Source organism: Phodopus roborovskii, unplaced genomic scaffold (assembly GCF_943737965.1).
Source record: "Phodopus roborovskii unplaced genomic scaffold, PHOROB, whole genome shotgun sequence".
NCBI classification, from domain to species: Eukaryota; Metazoa; Chordata; class Mammalia; order Rodentia; family Cricetidae; genus Phodopus; species Phodopus roborovskii.
The window spans coordinates 19797366-19815630 of NW_026126469.1; the positions used below are offsets into that span (position 1 = coordinate 19797366).

At 44.3% G+C, this 18265-nt stretch overlaps 1 protein-coding gene across 1 annotated transcript in view; it reads left to right on the forward strand.

The window, feature by feature from the left end:
- Nucleotides 1-4500: 4500 nt before the first annotated feature.
- Nucleotides 4501-18265, forward strand: part of Mylk (myosin light chain kinase) — a 243736-nt gene continuing 229971 nt past the window's right edge. Inside the window, exon 1 of the mRNA XM_051191396.1 lies at nucleotides 4501-4658. The gene's annotated coding sequence lies outside the window, so the exon portion shown is untranslated. The remainder of the gene's footprint in view (nucleotides 4659-18265) is intronic.

Sequence of the window (18265 nt, forward strand, 5' to 3'; positions counted from 1 at the left end):
GTAAACTTTATTTGTTAGAGTATAACAAGATATCACCACATAGGCATTGACCACTTAGTTCCCCAGCTGATGATGCTGGTTGGAAAATTTAGGAGATACAGCCTTGCTGGAGGAAGTATGTCACTGGGGGTGGGTTTTGAGACGATGGGGCCTCATCCTATCTCCAATTTGCTTTCTCTGCTTTGTACTTGTGTTTGAGATGTGATCTCTCAGCTTCCTGCTCCATTCACTGTGCCTGCGGTTTGCTGTCACACCTCTCTGCCATGATGGACTCGTGCCCCTGGAGCTTTGAGACATCATTGATGTTTTCAGTTCCATAAGTTGCTCTTGGTTTTATCACATCCATAGAGAAGTAATGGGAAGTATGTCTCTGGGTTAGGCTTTAAGAGTGTGTAGCCTAATGCTACACCAGTTTGCTAAGCTAGAAGTTGGTACCAGAGAGTGGGCTATTGCTATGAAGAGCCTCACCATGTTAGATTTGTTGTTGTTGTTTTTAAGAAGTGTGAAAGACTTTGGAACTTTGGACTAGAAAAGCAGTTGAGGCCAAGACCAAAGATAGCCAGGACACTCTCTGTCTTCCTCAAGAATGCCTGGGCAAAGGAGCCAGTGTTGGCGGTGTCCTTCTCTGTCTGGGACCTCAATATAATTATGTCCATAGTCAGCCCTTACACCAAATATGCCACCATAATCAACCAAGTCACTCCCTACAACTACATAATGGGACATTCCCAGCCACCCCTGGGACCCTCAGGTCCCAAGCCTGGAATGACTGAAGAATCTGTGAATACTCCTGCTGATGGAAGAAATCCCTTTCCCTTTTGCCTCCAAGAAAAATAGGAAACCCCTCAAAAGAAACCAATACCAAAGGAAATTAAGAAAGGAAGAAAGAAAGAGAGAAAGAAAGAAAGAGAAGTTGAATGTTGTTGGCGGAACTTGAAGCATAGTTCTCATAGGAACCTAGAAGGCATTGTAAATGACAGCAATGTGAACTGTAGTGACACAGGTCAAAGGATTCAGAGGGAAGCAAGCACTTTAACAGCACCTGGGTCAGAGGCAATTCCTGTAATGCTTTGGCAAAGAATCAGGCTGCCTTCTGCCCTTGTCCTGAGGACACTCCTGTGCCTAAATGAAAAAGTAACAGACTAAATTCTTTGGTGAAGAAAATTTGAAGACAACATAATGTTGAGTCTGTGGTATAAATGTCACTGATAATGCTTATTTGGGACTTACATGAAACAATGAGTATGGGACGGAGAGAAGTAGAAAAGATACAGTTAGGAGAGAAAACATTCCGAAGAAGCTTAATGTTATAGCCAAGGCATGTGCTGGAAGAGACACTGTCATTAATTGTTGAGAGGCCTCTGAGGAGAGGCCTGCTCTAAGGGAAATGTGCTGGGCGGGTGGAGTCAAGACCCCACCCAACTAAGCTTCTAATTGATGAAAGAGAGCCTTAAGTGTTTTTGCTCCTAGAAAGCAACTCACTGAGAGCATTCTGCTACTGTGATCCAAGGGGCCAGAGAATATTCCAAACTGGCAGCAGAACTCTGCAGTGTCATCTATGTGGTCCTGAATTTAGAGGCATAAAGGTTATATCCAGGGGTGGTAGATTCTTCCTCCATATTTCCAGAGGGCTGATAAAGCCAAGAAACATGTGGCAAGGAAGTCCCCAGATGAAGGCCCTAAGTCAGTGGCCCCTAAGAGGTCACTATGGCAAGCTGCGAAAGCAAAACCTCAGTTTGTTGCAATGGAGACCTCAAGATGTTGGAAATGCCAGACCTGCAAAGAAGCACGCCATACAGGGAGTGGAACCAGACCAAGAGGAAGGTGTATACACTAGGCAGCAAGGTGGGACATGGAGCTACCAGAGATGGAGTTTGCCTGCTGGGATTTACTCTTGTTCTGATCTGGTATTTCCTCATTATTCCCTGGTTACTCCCTTTTGGAATGGTAATAAATATTTCAGGTCTTTTTGTATGGCCTTACCTCATAGTAGGTAACCAAGTAGACAAGAGGTATTTCCTCATAAATGTATCCAGCCAATAAATAAAAACAAAATTATTATTGTAATCCTCAAACAATTATTTAATCTAGGAATTGGATGTTCACTGCTATTACCTAAAAAACGAACAAAAGCTAAGGCAAGTGAGATAGTTTAGTTGGTAAAGCATTTCCTGTGCAAACCTGAGAACCTGAGTTTGGATCCCAAGCACCTTGGATAAAGCCAGGCTTGGCAGCACACACCTGTAATCCCATTACTGGGTTCGAGGCTTGCTGGCTAGTCGGCCTAGCTGAATCCAAAAACATTGGGTTCGGTGAGATTACCTGTCCCAAAAAAGTATGATGGAATGATGTAGAAAAATATACCCAATGTCAACCTTTGGCTTCCATGCATGCATGTATATACATGTACCTGTGCACACAGATGTACATGCACACCATGCCACAGCCCCCTACACCAACACTTGAGTGTGCACACGTGACCGTGTGTGTGCATGCATAGACACACACACACACACACACACACACACACACACACAACTCAGACATCTTGAGTATTTTGGAGAAAAGGTTCATCACTATCTACAATCTTACAAAAGGCGTTAAACCTCAGTCTGACGAAGTCTGATCAGCTGCCTGTTTACAGTCAGCACAATGCCAGATCATGGTGAATGTGATGTTCCCACACTGGGGAACCCTAGGGGCCTCAAGTTCTTCAACAGATTAATTGTAAGGAAAAGACTCCAGAGACACATCAAGTTAAAGACACCAGCAAGGTGCACCCTTGGAAGATACAACTGGTTAAAAGACAAGCAAGGGCTAGAGAGATGGCTCAGTGGTTAAGAGTGCATGCTGCCTTTGCAGGGGACAGGAGTTTGGTCCCCAGCAGCCACATCAGGCAACTCCAGATGTGGCATTTCCAGAGCCATAGGATCTCTGTCTCAATATGCAGCCCTGGGTTCTATCTCAGCCATCCAGGGGCCAGGATAAGAAAGGTGTATGCCCTCACAGCTCTACAGAGCTGTATTTCTTGATCTAAGTCATGACTACAGGATGTTCCCTTCATAATAACCCAGTCTGTGTGTTTGTCTTTGGTGTTTTCTACAAGCAAAAGAACCAAATCAAACTAAAACTAAACAAGTTTAGATGAAGGGATCAGGAAACATTTCCTATGAAGTTCAAGTAAAATGAAAAGGCAAGCCCCCAAGCCAACTTCTGTTTGTTTGTTTGTTTGTTTTATTTTGCAATGCAGGGTTCCTCTGTGTAGCCCTGGCTGTCCAGAAACTGGCTCCATAGACCAGACTGGCCTCAAACCCACAGAGATCTGCCTGTCTCTACCTTTTGAGTGCTGGGATTAAAGATGAACACCACCACCACCAGGCCCAAACAAGCTTTTTAAAAAGGACTTTTAAACTACCAAACTGAGAATCTTCACACACCATAAAGGGAATATGACAGAGAACCGTGGACTAAATGTTCAGAATGGAGAGATGCCTGGAAAACCATCCAAAAGAAAACCTCCCAGCTATGAAACTTCAGCTCATCAGTCCACTGACATCATCATTATACAAACTAGAAAATCGAAGACCACAGTCAGCCAGGACCTCATCAGTCCACAGGGTCGGTCAGCTCTATCAGAAACAGATCTAAAACTCAGTTCACCCCATTTAGGACTTTCTCATGACAGAACCCACCAAGAGGATGCTTCAAAGAACACCATGGTTTTTTCTTCGGAGAAAGCAGGTCCAGAAACTTTCCAGGATGGAGTCTGATTAGCCTGAGGGATTGGGGGGGATATCCTGGGCTCAGTGTCCTCCCCTTTCTATGGCCTCTTCCATCTCTGCTCCTTTTGCTCTCCGGTGGGTCTGGATGCCTCTCAATAAGTGATTGCAGTTCAAAATTGCACATTTCAGATCTACTAGCAACTGAATGGTCGCCACTGTTGGAATTACCTGTGGTGAGGAAATCTAATTAGTAAATGTTAAGTAACTTGTTCAAAGGTTTGTAGCTAGAAGGGAGCAGAGTCAACTCCAGAATTCACATTTTAAAGTGCTATGCTATCCTTTCTATGTAATTTTTCGTCATTAATTAAAGGAAATTGCATGGAATGTAATTTTGAAAGAAAGTTTAGTCAGGATACTTCGTAGAAAACGTCTCTGTGTGTGTCTGACAGAAAATTAATTTTCCAGTGTGTGATACTCTTTCGTCCTGTATTGAGAGTTCTTCCATGAGATGCAAAAGTAAAATTAAAAAGCCAGGGACACCGCTGCTAAGTGGCGCTCTGGGAAGAACTTGGGGCGGTGCCGGGCAGCCGCCGTCTGGACCGGGTCTGACGCCGGTGTCCCAGGAACAGTGGAAGTGGGCGTGGCGGCAGGGTGTCAGGTCCATTCCTGGAGCCCCATGCAAATGACATGCAAATAAGCGCGTGGAAGTTGCTGGTGCGGAGCTTTCGCGGTCGGGAGAGCCGCGCTGCCGTCCTCAGGCTTGGTTTGCTCCTGCCCGCCGCTCGCTGTCGCCGCACAGGGAGAGTCGTCACCTCGGCGCTCGCTGCCCGTCCAGCTCCTGAGGCGCCGGTCCGACCGGGCGCGGAACGCGACGCCAGCGGCCGCACGGCCGCCCTCGAGCGCCCGAGCCGGCTCGCACCGGTCGTCGCAGCGCGGGTGAGTGAGCCTGCCCGCGCTTTTGTCCTGCCGCCGTCACCAGGCTCCCGGTGGGAGCAGCGAGAGTTGGGGTGTGAGGGGGCGCGAGCCCCGAAAGGATGGCTCCCCCTGCCTCCTCCACCCCGCCCCGGCCTTTGCAGACAGCTTGATGACATCCTGGTCCCCACGCCCACGAGTGTGATGCTCGGACGTGGATGGGTCTCGCGGGTTGGGACTCGGTTTGCTCTCTCGCACCGCATCGAGCCCGCCGCGCTTCGCGTACCTCACGTTGGCCGGGGTGCCTTCCTGAGGGACTTTGTTAGAGATGACCGCTGTTGGGAAGTTTGGAGTCAACTGATCCCCAGGGGTGCCTTAGATCATGCCCCTCTCTGGATGTTAGGGATCTGAAACCCTTCAAAACCCAAAGGACTGAGTTTCCAAGATTGGCATGGCAGATGGAAAGAAAGATGCTGTTGGGGAGAGTGTTTGAAATTTTGTTTTTGTTTTGTTTGTTTTTAAGTAAAATTGAGGTGGGAATATTTGCTGAATTATGAAGAGAAAGACTCCGCTCCTTTGGGGTCTGAAGGGAATCATTAGATATTGTGGTTTCAGGGAATTGGATGGGGGTGGAGTTGCACCGGGCCAGTGGACATGGTCTAGGGCTTAGGGAGCCGGCTCACCATTCCTCCGCTCAAGTGCAGAGAATGGGGTGGATGAATTTCCACTTGTCCTGGCACCCCTTCTACCTCAGCCCTCCAGAGCTGGCTTGAGAGCTGCTCCACCCTCCCTGTGAGGTTGTGCCTTCCCTGTCCCGCACAACTCTGCTCCTGAGCTTTAGGTGTCCACACACCGGTCTCTGGGGGAAGTGTGGTGTTGCTGTAGTCTGTGTTCCTAAAAGGCCTTCAGGGTGTTAGAGTTGTTTTGTTTCTCTCTCCTTCCCTTTCTTCCACATCAACTATGCTTTTCTTGTCTGTCACATTCTTGACCTCCTTCACAACTGTCTTCCTATGTCTTAGCCTACTTCTCTACTCTGCCCCAGAAAGAACTGTAGAGAGCAATGCCTTCACTTCTGTGCCCTAAGCTACTCAAATGGTCTAGTCTTCATCTAGAGTGAGCTTCTCCTAAGGTCCCACCCTCAGGGTCCAAGGGACTGAGCCAGGGCTAGAAGGAACCTTCCTGGATATTTGGTTCTGAGTGGGGACTGATTGTATTCTGGGGATATGCTCAGGAGTCTTTGTACCGAGATGGGCAGATCAGCCCCAGGTTCTGATAAAGGGATCATCCACCACTGGGCATGAACTTGGAGAACCATCCTACTGTGATGCATTTGTGCTAGCTACTGCTTCTTGTTGTTTGTGTATGTGTGTGCGTGCATGCTCATGTGTAAACATATGAAAGAGATGGGAGTGTTGGGGACACTATAATTGGTTTGTGTGTGTGAGATTTATTGACCCCTTCATCAGGAGACTGTTTCCCTAGGGGTAGATCTCAGAGACCATTTATGAAATCAGGGCTTAGGGGTATTCCTGACCTAACTGGTAAGATTTGGTAGGTCTTCGTGGAACACAGTAGACAGATAGCTGCAGTCACTATAGAGCAGGGAGGAGTCTTCAAGGAAGACATGTCTGGCTCTGGGTGTGCCAGTGGACAAAGGCCCCTGCAAGGTGCTCAGTGGAGGGACAGTGTTGGTTCTGACTGGTAAGGTCTCTCGTCAGTGTGTTCTCTGGGAGCACCATGGACTCACTCTATAAGCACCATGGACTTACCCTCACTCTACACCTTGATTTTTCCTTCAAAGTATAAGATGCATTACTACACAACTTCATTTAGTACCATTTTTTTCTGTGAAATGCATCTAGTTGGTTTGTTGTTTCTTTGTTAAAGAGATTCACACAGTGGAGATTTGAGAACAAAACATCCCTCTCAATGCGAAGGTCTCATTTCCTCTCCTAAGAAAAATGTTTTGCAATATGCACAAAATATTACTTATTCTTAAAAGCCTCCTCATGGAGTGGTGGTGGCACACAACTTTAATCCCAGCACTTGTGAGGCAGAGGCAGGCAGATCTTTGAGTTCAAGTCCAGTCTAGCTTAAAGTGTGAGTTCCAGGGCAGCCAGGGCTACACAGAGAAGCCCTGTCTCGAAAAAAGAAAAATCAGAAATCAAAAAAATAAAATAAAATAAACCAGCCTCCTGTTGCACAGGCATAATAGCACTTAGGAGGCAGAAGCAGGAGGATCCCTGTGAGTTTGAGGCCAGCCTGGTCTACGTAGTAGTTCAAGGACAGCCAGACTATATATAGAGACCTTGCTAACAACAACAACAGGTAAACAAAACAAACAACAAAAACCTTCCATTCTGCCCTTTCTGCAAAGCTAGTGAAACTTAGAGAATACCCTGCATCAAGTGACTTTTCCAACAGAGGACATTGATCTTGCCCACACTCACTGTAGAGCAATTAAATGTTTTTGAGGTTATAATGACAGCATTTGCCCTTTCCCTTTCCTCCCTGTGAATGCTCCCACATACCCATATACATGGGTTCCAGTACAGTCTATTGGATGTCATGGGGCTCAGAACCAAGGTGTCATCAAGCAGTCATCCAGAGTGTGGACAGGGCATTGCCACTGCGGTGAGCCCTGGTGCCATGTGCCTTCTTCCTTTTCCTTTGCTCTCTCAGCCTCCGTCCCACAGGGGTAGTGAGGGGCCAGGCAGCCGCCTGCTCGTCAGTCACTTCTCCCCACTTGTCCTGTTTTGCTTGCCTTCCCATTGTTCTTTCTTGAATTTTGGCTGCCAACTTTTCCTGCAGGTAAAGCTATCAGGTTTAAAGTGCAGTTCTTGCATGCTCGGGACTGTGGGACCTCACTTTGTCACCACAGGCAGTGGGTTGCCCCCTCCACCTTGGTACCTGCACCACAGATGCCAGGGATGTACACTTGTGCACTGTGCCAGCCTAGCCGGGCTGGGGCACAGGCAGGGTCAGCAGGAACTGTCCCTTGAAGCTCAGGGACCAGGGAACCCTGACTTTAGTATGCTCTCTGGGATCTTCTTCCTGTTCACTGTCCCTGGGTTCTGAGGTGGATGCTCACAATAGGAAACCCACTAGAGAGCTGTGGGAATTTTTGTGTAGATTCAGCTTCTCAGACTCCCCAGAGTTGTCCCATCCCCCACTCCTGGTGCTTCTGTACCCTCCCTTTCTGCCCACCCCAGCTCTGCTCCTCCCTCCTGGGTCCTGAGTGCAGAGCCCTCTGGAGACCCAAAGCCCCAAGGACAAAGGAAAGGGGATGGGGAGAGGATTTCCCTTTCTTTCAGATCTGAGGCTTGATTTCCCCCCTGGCTCTGAGCCCTCAGACCTAATGTTAATTTGTTAATCCAGGACCTTATAAATCACTTCCCATAATCCTCAGGGGACATCGGTAATTTTTTTTTTCTTAAAATGCAGGTAGTTCTTCAGCAAGCTGGCAGGAGGTGGCAGCAGGGTGGCAGGTGGATTATAAAGTTTAAGCGCACATTCAGATCTGTCCTGTCTTGTTTGCTTACTGGCTCGGTGTTCTTGGGCACAGTCCTTAACCTCAGAGTGTTTGTGTTCCTAGTATGAAAGCCTGCGTTTCATTCCCAGAAGCCATGTTAAATGTTAAAAGGCAGCCATAGAGGCACGGCTCATAATCTCAGCACTGGGAAGGCAAAGACCCAGAGATCTCTAGGGCTCATGGCCAGCCAGCTTAGTAGCCAGCCACCTACTAGGACATCTTCAGACATGTGAAAGAACATATCTCAAAATACAAGGAGGCTAGCTCCTGAGAAAAGACACCTAGGGTTGACTTCTGGCTTCCACGTGCACATATACGCATGTGTGCTCACACACATGTTCACTCACACACACAGTAGATACCTATTCTTCACCTAGTTGTGTGGATGATAATAAAGCAAAGGGCCTTGTGCCTCTGAGACTTGGGTCTGTGTGAGGAAACAGTTGACATGGATGAAGTCAACAGAAAACAGGGACAATACAGCATTTCAAAGTGTAAATTCAGGGGTAGGGAAGGTCTCAAACATAAGGAATAGTGTGTCTGTGTGCCAGGAGAGGGGGCAGGGACACTTGGCTCCGTGTCTGAAGGTTCTCAGACCCTTCTCAGCTGGAACCTGGTGTGACACCTTTGACCCTGTGGTGTTCTCCCAGCCATGCATGTCTGTCTGTCTGCTTCTCCTGAGACTTATTTTGTGAATGATTTTCATTTCTGGGCTTGTTTTCTTTCTGCCTAGAATATTCCAGGAATGAATTCAATTTTATGCTGAATCAAAAATAACAAGAGGCAGCTAATCTCTGACTACAGTAAAGGCCCAACGCCTTAGAAGACGTCTGGCTTTCTGGGGCTCTGTGCTTTCGTCTTGGGCTTCGCTTGTTGTTGCTTGTCTCTTTGTTCTAGAATTGCAGGGCATTGGACTAATGGAGACATACCCGCCTGACCTTTGCATGACTGAGGAGGTGTAAGAGACAGTGTTAGAGCTGAAGCACCACACTATTTACCCCATTCGTGCTGACAGTGGGTGGTGACGGGGTGGGAGGGTCAATTTCCTTTTCTAAAACAGAGCAATGGGTGCACACTGACTCCCTTATCTATTCCAGTTGGCTCGGTGGAGTCCTTAAGAGTCATCCTCTTTATTTATTTAAAATTGTTACTTACTTTTATGGGTATGGGTGTTTTGTTTGCATGTGTGTCTATATATCACATTCATGCAATGCCCATGGAGGCCAGAAGAGGGCATCAGATTCGCAGAATGGAGTTAACAGATGTTAGCCACTATGTGAGTGCTGGGATTGAAATCAGGTCCTCTGGAGAGTAGCCAGTACTATTAGTGTCTGAGCCTTCTCTGCAGCCCCTTCTTTGTTAATCTTAGAGCACAGACTGACCATGCCACCCCACCTTCGTGTTAAGGGAAGTTTCTGTCCCACCCAGTCCGGCAGCTGTTTAGTCCCAAATGAACACACAGAAGCTTATATTGATTATAAAATGTTTGGCCGATGGCTCGGGCTTCTTATTGGTTAGAGCTCTCTTAATTATTAACCCATTCCTATTAATCTGTGTATCTCCATGTGGTCTTGGCTTACCGGAGAATGCCCAGGAGTCCTACCTATCCGTTAGCTAGATGGCATCTTCCTGACTCCATCTACTACCTTTCTCTATACCTATTTGGATTGCCTGCCTGGCTAAATCCTGCATGTCCATTGGCCGTAATAGCTTTATTTATCAACCAATAAGAGAAACAAAAATTCACAGCATACAGAAGGGCATCCCCCATCACCTTCATTCAGAAATCTCTGCTAGTTCTGTTCTCTAGGAATAATCTCACCTAGAAATTCAGATACCCCCCTCACACCTCCACCCCCACCCTCACTACAAGTCCACACACTCTCGGCTCTGTCCCACAGCAGCCTTTACCTACTGAATACTTCCAAGTATCTCTAGCTCTTTCTCTTCTGGAACATTCTCCACGAGTCTCTTGACCTGTTAAATTCTTCTCTCCTGTCTGTTTGTTCAAGAAATGAGTTGAATTTTTAATTCTTGACCCCAATGGAGGCTGTCTTTGACCTCAGCGTCAACATCTGTAGCAATTCGTTCTTGCGAAATTCTTTTAAAGGTGGCAAATCATGTATTATTGTGGAATGCTTTAATCTTTTATTTTACTTTTTATGGTAAAAATTTATTTATTTATTTATTTATTTATTTGGTTTTTTCAGGAAGGGTTTCTCTGTGTAACAGCCCTGGGTTTCCTGGAACTCTCTTTGTAGACTAGGCTGGCCTCAAACTCAGACTCTCCTGCCTCTGTCTCCTGAGTGCTGGGATTAAAGGTGTGCACTGTCATAAAAAAAAAAAAAAAAAAAAAAAAAAAAAAAACTTTCCAGGAAAGGGTGTGGTGGATGGCTATTTCCTCACAGCAGGGTTCCAGGGCTGATTAACATTTCCCTCCTAGTCCAGCAGCTCAGTAGGTTCAGGGACTCTCTTATTTGTTTTGTTTTCACAAAGCTCCCTGGATGATTCTGAGCCAAAGTTGGGGCTCAATCCTAGTGGTCCCCCCCCCACACACAGGGTTTCTCTGTGGCTTTGGAGCCTGTCTTAGAACTAGCTCTGTAGACCAGGCTGGCCTTGAACTCACAGAGATCCTTCTGCCTCTGCCTCCCTAGTGCTGGGACTAAAGGGGTGTGCCACCAACGCCCAGCTGCCTAGTGGTTTTTTTTTGTTTTTTATAGTGTCATCATTTCTTTGACTTGTACATTAGCAATTATTCTTCAGAATTAGTAAAGCAATTCTGACTAGATAAAAGAAAAGGAGGGAGGGATAAAGAGCTATGCAGTAGCATTTTGTGGTTCCACAGGAAACAAGCATTTCCTCTGATTTACACATTTCAAACACTTCCAGATGACAGCATTCCTTTGTTTATACAGGTACATACCCATTTCTTTATCGTTAGTACAAATACGATATAAAGATCCTTCTGAATAGTGTTTGTTAGAGTCACACAGAATTTCAAGATGAAATGCTGCTTGTTTATAATCGTTGTTTATGAGTTTTGAATGTTGACCAATCCTTGTTCCAAGACAGAAACCTATTAAGATATATATTTTTTGTTGTTTGATTTTATATGTCTTGTTGGATTTGATTGTCTGGTGTTTTATCTGGGATTTTCGCATCTATGTCTCATGTGAGATAAAACTGTTGTCTTTATTTTCTTTGCCCAGTTGTATTTGACACCTTTACATCTTTGGGATGTATGGAAACACTCCCAGAGATACTGAAATCTACCAGAATTTCCCTGGTATAGAATAATACTTTAACTAGGTAAAGATGTGTTACATTTTTTTATGCTGCTATTTGTTTAACTATGTAAAGATATGTTGCTGTTTCACCCTGCCTGCCTAAGGCACCTGATTGGTCCAATAAAAAGCTGAACTGCAAATAGCAATGTAGAGGAGGGATAGGTGGGGCTGGAGGCAGAGAGAATAAGTAGGAGGAGGATAGGCTGGGAAAGACGAGAGGAGAGAATTGAGGGAGGAAGAGAGGGAGATACACAGGCTGGCCAGACAGCCAGCCAGACAGCCAGACAGCCACAGAGCAAGCAGTGAAAGTAGGACATACAGAATGAAAGAAAGGTAAAAGGCACCGAGGCAAAAACATAGATCAAGAGAAACAGATAAATTTTAAGTTGTAAGAGCTGTGGGACAAGCATAAGATAAGGCCACGCAAGTATTCATAACTAATAATAAGTCTCCGTGTCATGATTTGGGAGCTGGTTGATGTCCCGAAAGAAAGCCTGATATAGTTCCCTACATTTCTTTAGGTTCAACTTATAGCTTTGGTTTTTCTATAGATAAATAATATTGCTAAAAGTTTATGTTCTGAGAATTTCCCAGAGACTTTGGAAACTAAGTCTCCAATTCTTATGTTATTTTCTTTTGTGATAAAATACCTGGAAAAAAAAAAAACAATCTTAAAGAAGGATTTATTTTGACTCATGGTTTGGAAAGGCACAGTCCATCATGGTCGAGAGAGTATGGCAGAGTTCTTGTCAGCTCGGAGCTGTAGCTGCAGTGAAGTGAGGCTGGCTTTCCATCTTGGCAGGTTATGAGTATTCAGCTTTACCTGGCTAGCCTAGAACCGATGTCTTTTAACATCCTCTTAGCAGTGCCTGTCTTGCAGAGCAGGTTTTAATTCTTGATCAAGTCCCATTAATCTTATGAATAGTTTATGCTCTTGGTTCTGAAGCCAGGATTTACACGATGTGAGTTCCTTAGGATCTTCTTAAGATGTTTTATGGTTGCAGGTCTTACATTTACGTTTGATATGGTTTGGTTTTGGGTCCGCTCTTGTTTTTGTTTCAAGATGCTGAAGTTCTTTTCTGAATGGAAATGTCTAGTTGTTCAATGTAGTGAAAACCTGCCCCTTCCTGTTGTACCTTTGTTGAAAGTCAATTGAGCATGAGTGTATGTGTGTGTGTGGGGGGGGGGACGTAGCTATATCCCCCATTGCTTCATGTGTTTATCTTAGTAGTAACACAGTATCTAAACTTGTGTATCTTTACCAGGCCTTTTAAAATCAAGAAGTTAGTTTACCTTACTAACTTCTCAGTAGTTCAGTGATTTAGAGCTTTTGCTGTTTATATCAATTTTAGAACCATTCTTTTGATGTCTACCTTAAAATCCTGTGGGAAGTTTTGTTGTGATTGCTTGTTTGGTTGGGTTTTTTGTTTCTTTGTTTTTATCTTTTTGAGACAGCATCTGGTGTTTACTCATGTAAACAGGCAGGTGTTTGGGCACTAAGGCACTGTCTAGATTAAGGTTAGTCTTGAATTTATTTTATTTTTATGTATTTGTGTATGTTTCTGTCTGTCGTTCTGTCCCACCCCCTTGTGTGTGCGTGCGTGCATGCGTGTGTATGTGTGTGTGTGTACATGTGTCTCGGTGCCTGGAGTAGCCATAAGCCATTGGATCCCCAGGAGCTGGAGTTGTGAGCTGTGTTCAGGAAACTGAAGTTAGTCCTCTCTGGAGCAGTAAGTGCTCTTAACTAATGGGCAGTCTCTCTAGCCCAGAGACGGTCTTGATTGTGTTCATTGATATGGAAGATGGGTCTTCTTGATCATTTCTTTGGCAGCGGTTCCTGAACTGTATAAAATGGAGACAGCAGGGTAGGTGCTGGCATGCATTTTGTGACATAACCAGCCGCTTCAGTTTCCTGCTGCCTTTACTTCCCCAGAGTGGCGCACTGGCACCTGACACTGAGAGCCTACCCCTTCCTCCTTTAAGCTGCTTTTGGCAGAGTGGTTACCATAGCAACAGAAAAGTTGACTAAGGGTGCTTACTGCACAACCTGGGCCAGCCTGCAGTTCACTGTGCAGCAGTCCTCCTGGCTCTGCTGTTACAGACGTGCATCCCCTCACACACCTGGCAAGTTTGCTGGGCTTTGGATCTATAGTGTTTTCATATTAAGGAGAATTTATATCCTGGTGTGTGTGTGTGTGTGTGTGTGTGTGTGTGTGTGTGTGTGTGTCTGTGTAGTTCAGCCATTAGCAATATCTCCTTATTGATTTGTTTATTGCTTGATTTCTTCTTAAGCATTTTATACTTTCTAGCATATAAATGTTGAGTGTACTTTGTTAAGTTCTAGGCTTATTCAGTGTATGTTGTCTACAAACTTAATACGATTTTTAGTAAAACCTTATTATCAGATTATTACTATTATGTATAATTACAATAATTTATTTCAACAGATATTTTAAATTTTAAAGTTTGCAGGCATACCTCTAGGACGCAGGGATCTAATGTAAATGGGACCTAGTTATAGTTAACTGACAAAAGTGTTTAATTTGCATAGATAGTCTTGGAATCTGAGGTATAAAATCAAGCTTAAGCCCTTACCTACTTCTGCCTCTAAACTGTCTCCCTGGACATTCTTTTTTGAGTTGATTTTTTAAATTAATCTTGTGCTATGAGAGATTTCTTAAGTCTATTGCTAGTACTTTAATTTTAGATTCTTAGAAATTTTCACCAAAGAGAATAATGTCATTTTTGATAAAGACTTTTATTTCTTCTAATCCAGTTGTTTGACTTTCATTATTGCTCTTGGTTTATGTGTTAATTTTGCATTATAATGTTAAACAGGAGAAATGGAGATGTGCCTCACTGCTTTATTTTTATCATAGGGGCCAGGCACTTAGCCGTATATGATTATGTATTACGTTGGCTATAGGACTTTTGTACATGCCCTTTACAAGGTTGAGGAAGTTTGAGTCTATCCTTGTACTGCTAAGATTCTTTTTTTAATTCATAAATAAATTTAATTTTTCCCAAGTACTTTTTTGGGTCTGTTGAGAATGTCACACATTGCTTTTCTTTTTTTCTATGAGTTGGTACAGCTTTCTGTAAAGGACCTGTGTGATATTGTGATATTTAAGAAATATGCATTTTGCCTTTATCTCCAGTTCCTGGCACGGAGCTTCTAAAACCTACAAATTTCCTGAGTGCTGGAGGTGAGAGCTGTGCCTTTAGTAGTTATTCAAAAGATGTTCCAACTGTATTGCCACACTGTGCATAGATTCAGGCTGGGAGCAGGTGGTCAGCCGAGCCACCATCAGAGAAGAGAAAAAGACTCCCAGTTAGTTCAATTACCAAACTAAAGGATACTTAATCAATCATTTTGTTGTAAAGTAATGGAACCTCCATATAAGCTTCTAAATCATGGGGTTTGAACAACTTCTGGATTGGTGGATATTGGTGGTATGCCCAGAGAACATGCAGTCTCCCGGCTGTCCTGTGTCTCTAATCTATTTGGCCATTCCTGCATTGTATCCTTTTTAATACACATGCAAACGTCAGTAAAGAATGTTCCTGAATTCTTAGAGCTGTTGTAGCAAATTAATGAACCAAAGGAGGAAGAATATTTTGTTTTCCCTTTTAATAGCTGACCAGTCAGAACTACTGCAGGCCCAGGACTTTACTGGTGTCTGGAATGGGGAATGAGCCCCTAATTTGTGAGATGTGAGGCAACCATAGGTAAACAGTATCAGATCCGAACTGTAGTGCAGGACTCCCAGCTAGTGTCCCCAGTCTCAGAGACTTGAATGGCATGAGAGAAGTACCCCCACCCTCTCTACCTTTGGTGCAGTAATGCTGTGGGGACAGGAAAACAGATCATAGTAACCACAGAGTAAAATCTTTAGACTTTGTGGCCTGTAAGGTCCTAATTATTCAGTGACTCAATTCAGCCATTATTGTGAGAAACCACCCAGAGACAATAAATAAACAAGTAGGTAGGTTTGCATTTCAGTGATCTTTATTTAAGAGCAGGCTTCCCGTTAGATTTGCATCACCCTTTGTCCAGTCATGGTTTGTGACTCCAGCTCTTGTCTGTTGATATGCCTAATCACATTAGTTGATTTGTCAGTGTTAAGCCAGATTATATTTCAGGAAGGAACTTCACTTGGTCATGATGTGTTCATAGTTTTATGTGCTGTATTCAGCTTGCTGACATTTGGTTGAGGGCTGTCTGTGTGTGTGCTTGTGGAGTGTATTAATCTGGCTTTCTTGGGATGTCTCTGTCTGATTTTAGTGGCAGGGTGTGATGGGTTGAGGCTTGTTCCCTTTGTTTCCTGGAAGAGTTTGGAAGTTAACAACTTTATAAATTGTTACTTAAAATTGTTTTTAAACTTTAGTGGGGTGGTTCTCAACGAATTTTAAATCCAAATAAAGAACTAGTCAGTGGTTTTCAGCAATTTGTGCCTTCTGAGTAATTTGTTTATTTTTCATAAGGGTAGATGTTTGTGTTCATTTATTCTCCTTTCAATGCATTTAGATATTTGTAGCTTGTGTTTTCTCTTCTGTCTTCATTAATCTGGCTCAAAACTGTCAATTCTATTGGTCCTTTACAGACTCAATGTTGGTTTTATTGATTTTTTTCCCTGTTATCTTCTGTTTAAGTCCTTGATTTCTTCTGTTATTTCTTCTGCTTTGCGTGTAGTTGCTCGTTCTTTTCTATCACGCTAAGCCCACTGGACTGACACCTTTTCTAATGATGTGTAGAGTTTTCATTTCTGTGTCAATAGGGCTGGGAAGGGGCCCATGCAGGTGTAGAATTATTTTTCTACCTGCAAGCATGTCTAATGAAAGTTCTAGTGATGGCCACCCAGCTTCTTGCAGGGATGCTCTGTGAAGCCTTTGCCTGGGGTGAGGTCAGAGGAAGGAAGACAGCTTTCTTTAAGGGTAACAGTGGCTATTCCTCCTTCTGCCCTTGTGCTCATTGCTCCCACCATGGCCTGTGGAACACAGAAGAGGAAGCTGGAGTTGATGAAGTTTTGGTGATGAAGGATCCTCTCTTGATACTTTGGACGAAGAGGGAGTGAACTTTTTGGTAAGGATGATAAATATTTTCAGCTTTGTAGACTACCTTTTCCCCTTCTGGTACTGTAGTGTAAGAACAGTCATGAGAATATATACATGATGATCAGGGATGCATTTTAATTCAGTTTAATTTTTAGGAAAAGACAATAGGATTTTCAGCAGGATTTTGCCCGTGGGCTCTAATTTGCCTTCATCTGCTCTAAAACATGCCAGTACAGTTAATTTTGTTATTTTCATCTGTTGAGCCAGATATACTCATTCTGGATATAAACATCACTTGGTTCAGAACATTCTAGTCTTTTTCTTAGCTAGTATGACTTTGCTGTGAGCTTCTCAGCATAAGGCCACAGTAGTGCCACCTTGTGTCTCCCGTCAGCTGATCACTTGTGCCTGGAGGGCACTGCCATGCCCATGTGTGGTATCTTTGCTTCCAAGTGTTTGCATGGGTCCCCTTAGGGACCTACACGAGAAGGGGGTTATGTGAAAGGGTTGGACTCTGACGTTCCAGGCAGAGCTTTCCAATTCTGAGTGTTTTTGGATAAAACACTCAAGTTGTGTCTGTGGATTCTGCCCTCTAATTATGTTCCTCTTTCACTGAAGGGCGTGGTTAGCACCATGAACATGGGCCTCCCAGTACCAGCCCCATATTGGGTTTCTGAGAGGACTCGATTGCCCTTTCCAGGGCTGAAGTCCCTTTTAACACAAGGCTGTGCACTGTGTGAGAAGGCCAAGCATGGGAGCTAGGCCTGTTCAGCTTCTGAATGACTCTCATGCTTATACAGATCTGTCTCATTGGTTGGGAAGGGTGCATGTAGTTTGATAGAATGAGTGTTGGGCTGTGAGTGAGATGGTTCAGCAGGTAAGAGCACTTGCTGCTCAAAGTTGATGGCCTGAGCTTGATCCCTGGAACCCATAGTGTGTGCCTCACACTTGTCCTCTGACCTCCATACATGTGTGGAGGCCAATACCACACACACACACACACACACACACACACAGTCACACACACAGTCACACACAGCTACACACACACAGCCACACACACAGTCACATACATACTCACACACAGACTCACACATGCAGTCACACACACCATGCACACATATGCACACAGACACAGTCACACACACACACACACACACACACACACACACACACAAGCGCAGATCCCTTTTTAAAAGGAAGGACTAAGGCTACTAAATCCAGTTTAGCAACTTACTGGGTGAGTGACCCTGGGCATATAATTTAACAACTTTGAATTCCAGTTCAGTCATCTATAAAAGAAAGAGGTCGACAACTTCCCAGCTTTGTTATCAGGATTACCTTAACCTCTGACCTGGGCTGGGGAAGGGGCAGGGAATGGTAGATAAGATTCTACAGAGATCCACAACAAACTGGAAACCCAAGAGGGAAAGCCATCAGGACAGTGGTTGCTAGAGTTTGGACCCATGTCTCACCTCTTGTTTCTGGTTACAAGATGAGTAGTTAGTTACTTTGTCAAAGGCCAGAAAGAATGGGACCAATCAGTCACAGACTGAAAGCTCCAAAACTGTGAGTCAGTCACAATTATATAGTTGATTGTGTTTGTTATCATGAAGCAAATCGATTAATGCAACTGTGAAATGGAAATACAAGATGGTTACTTTCCCTCACACAAATAGAATGTGTAAATACAAGATGGCTGCTTTTCTTCTCCTTGGGCGTATCTCTGTAAGCAGGTGCCACTGGCTGTTGCTTTG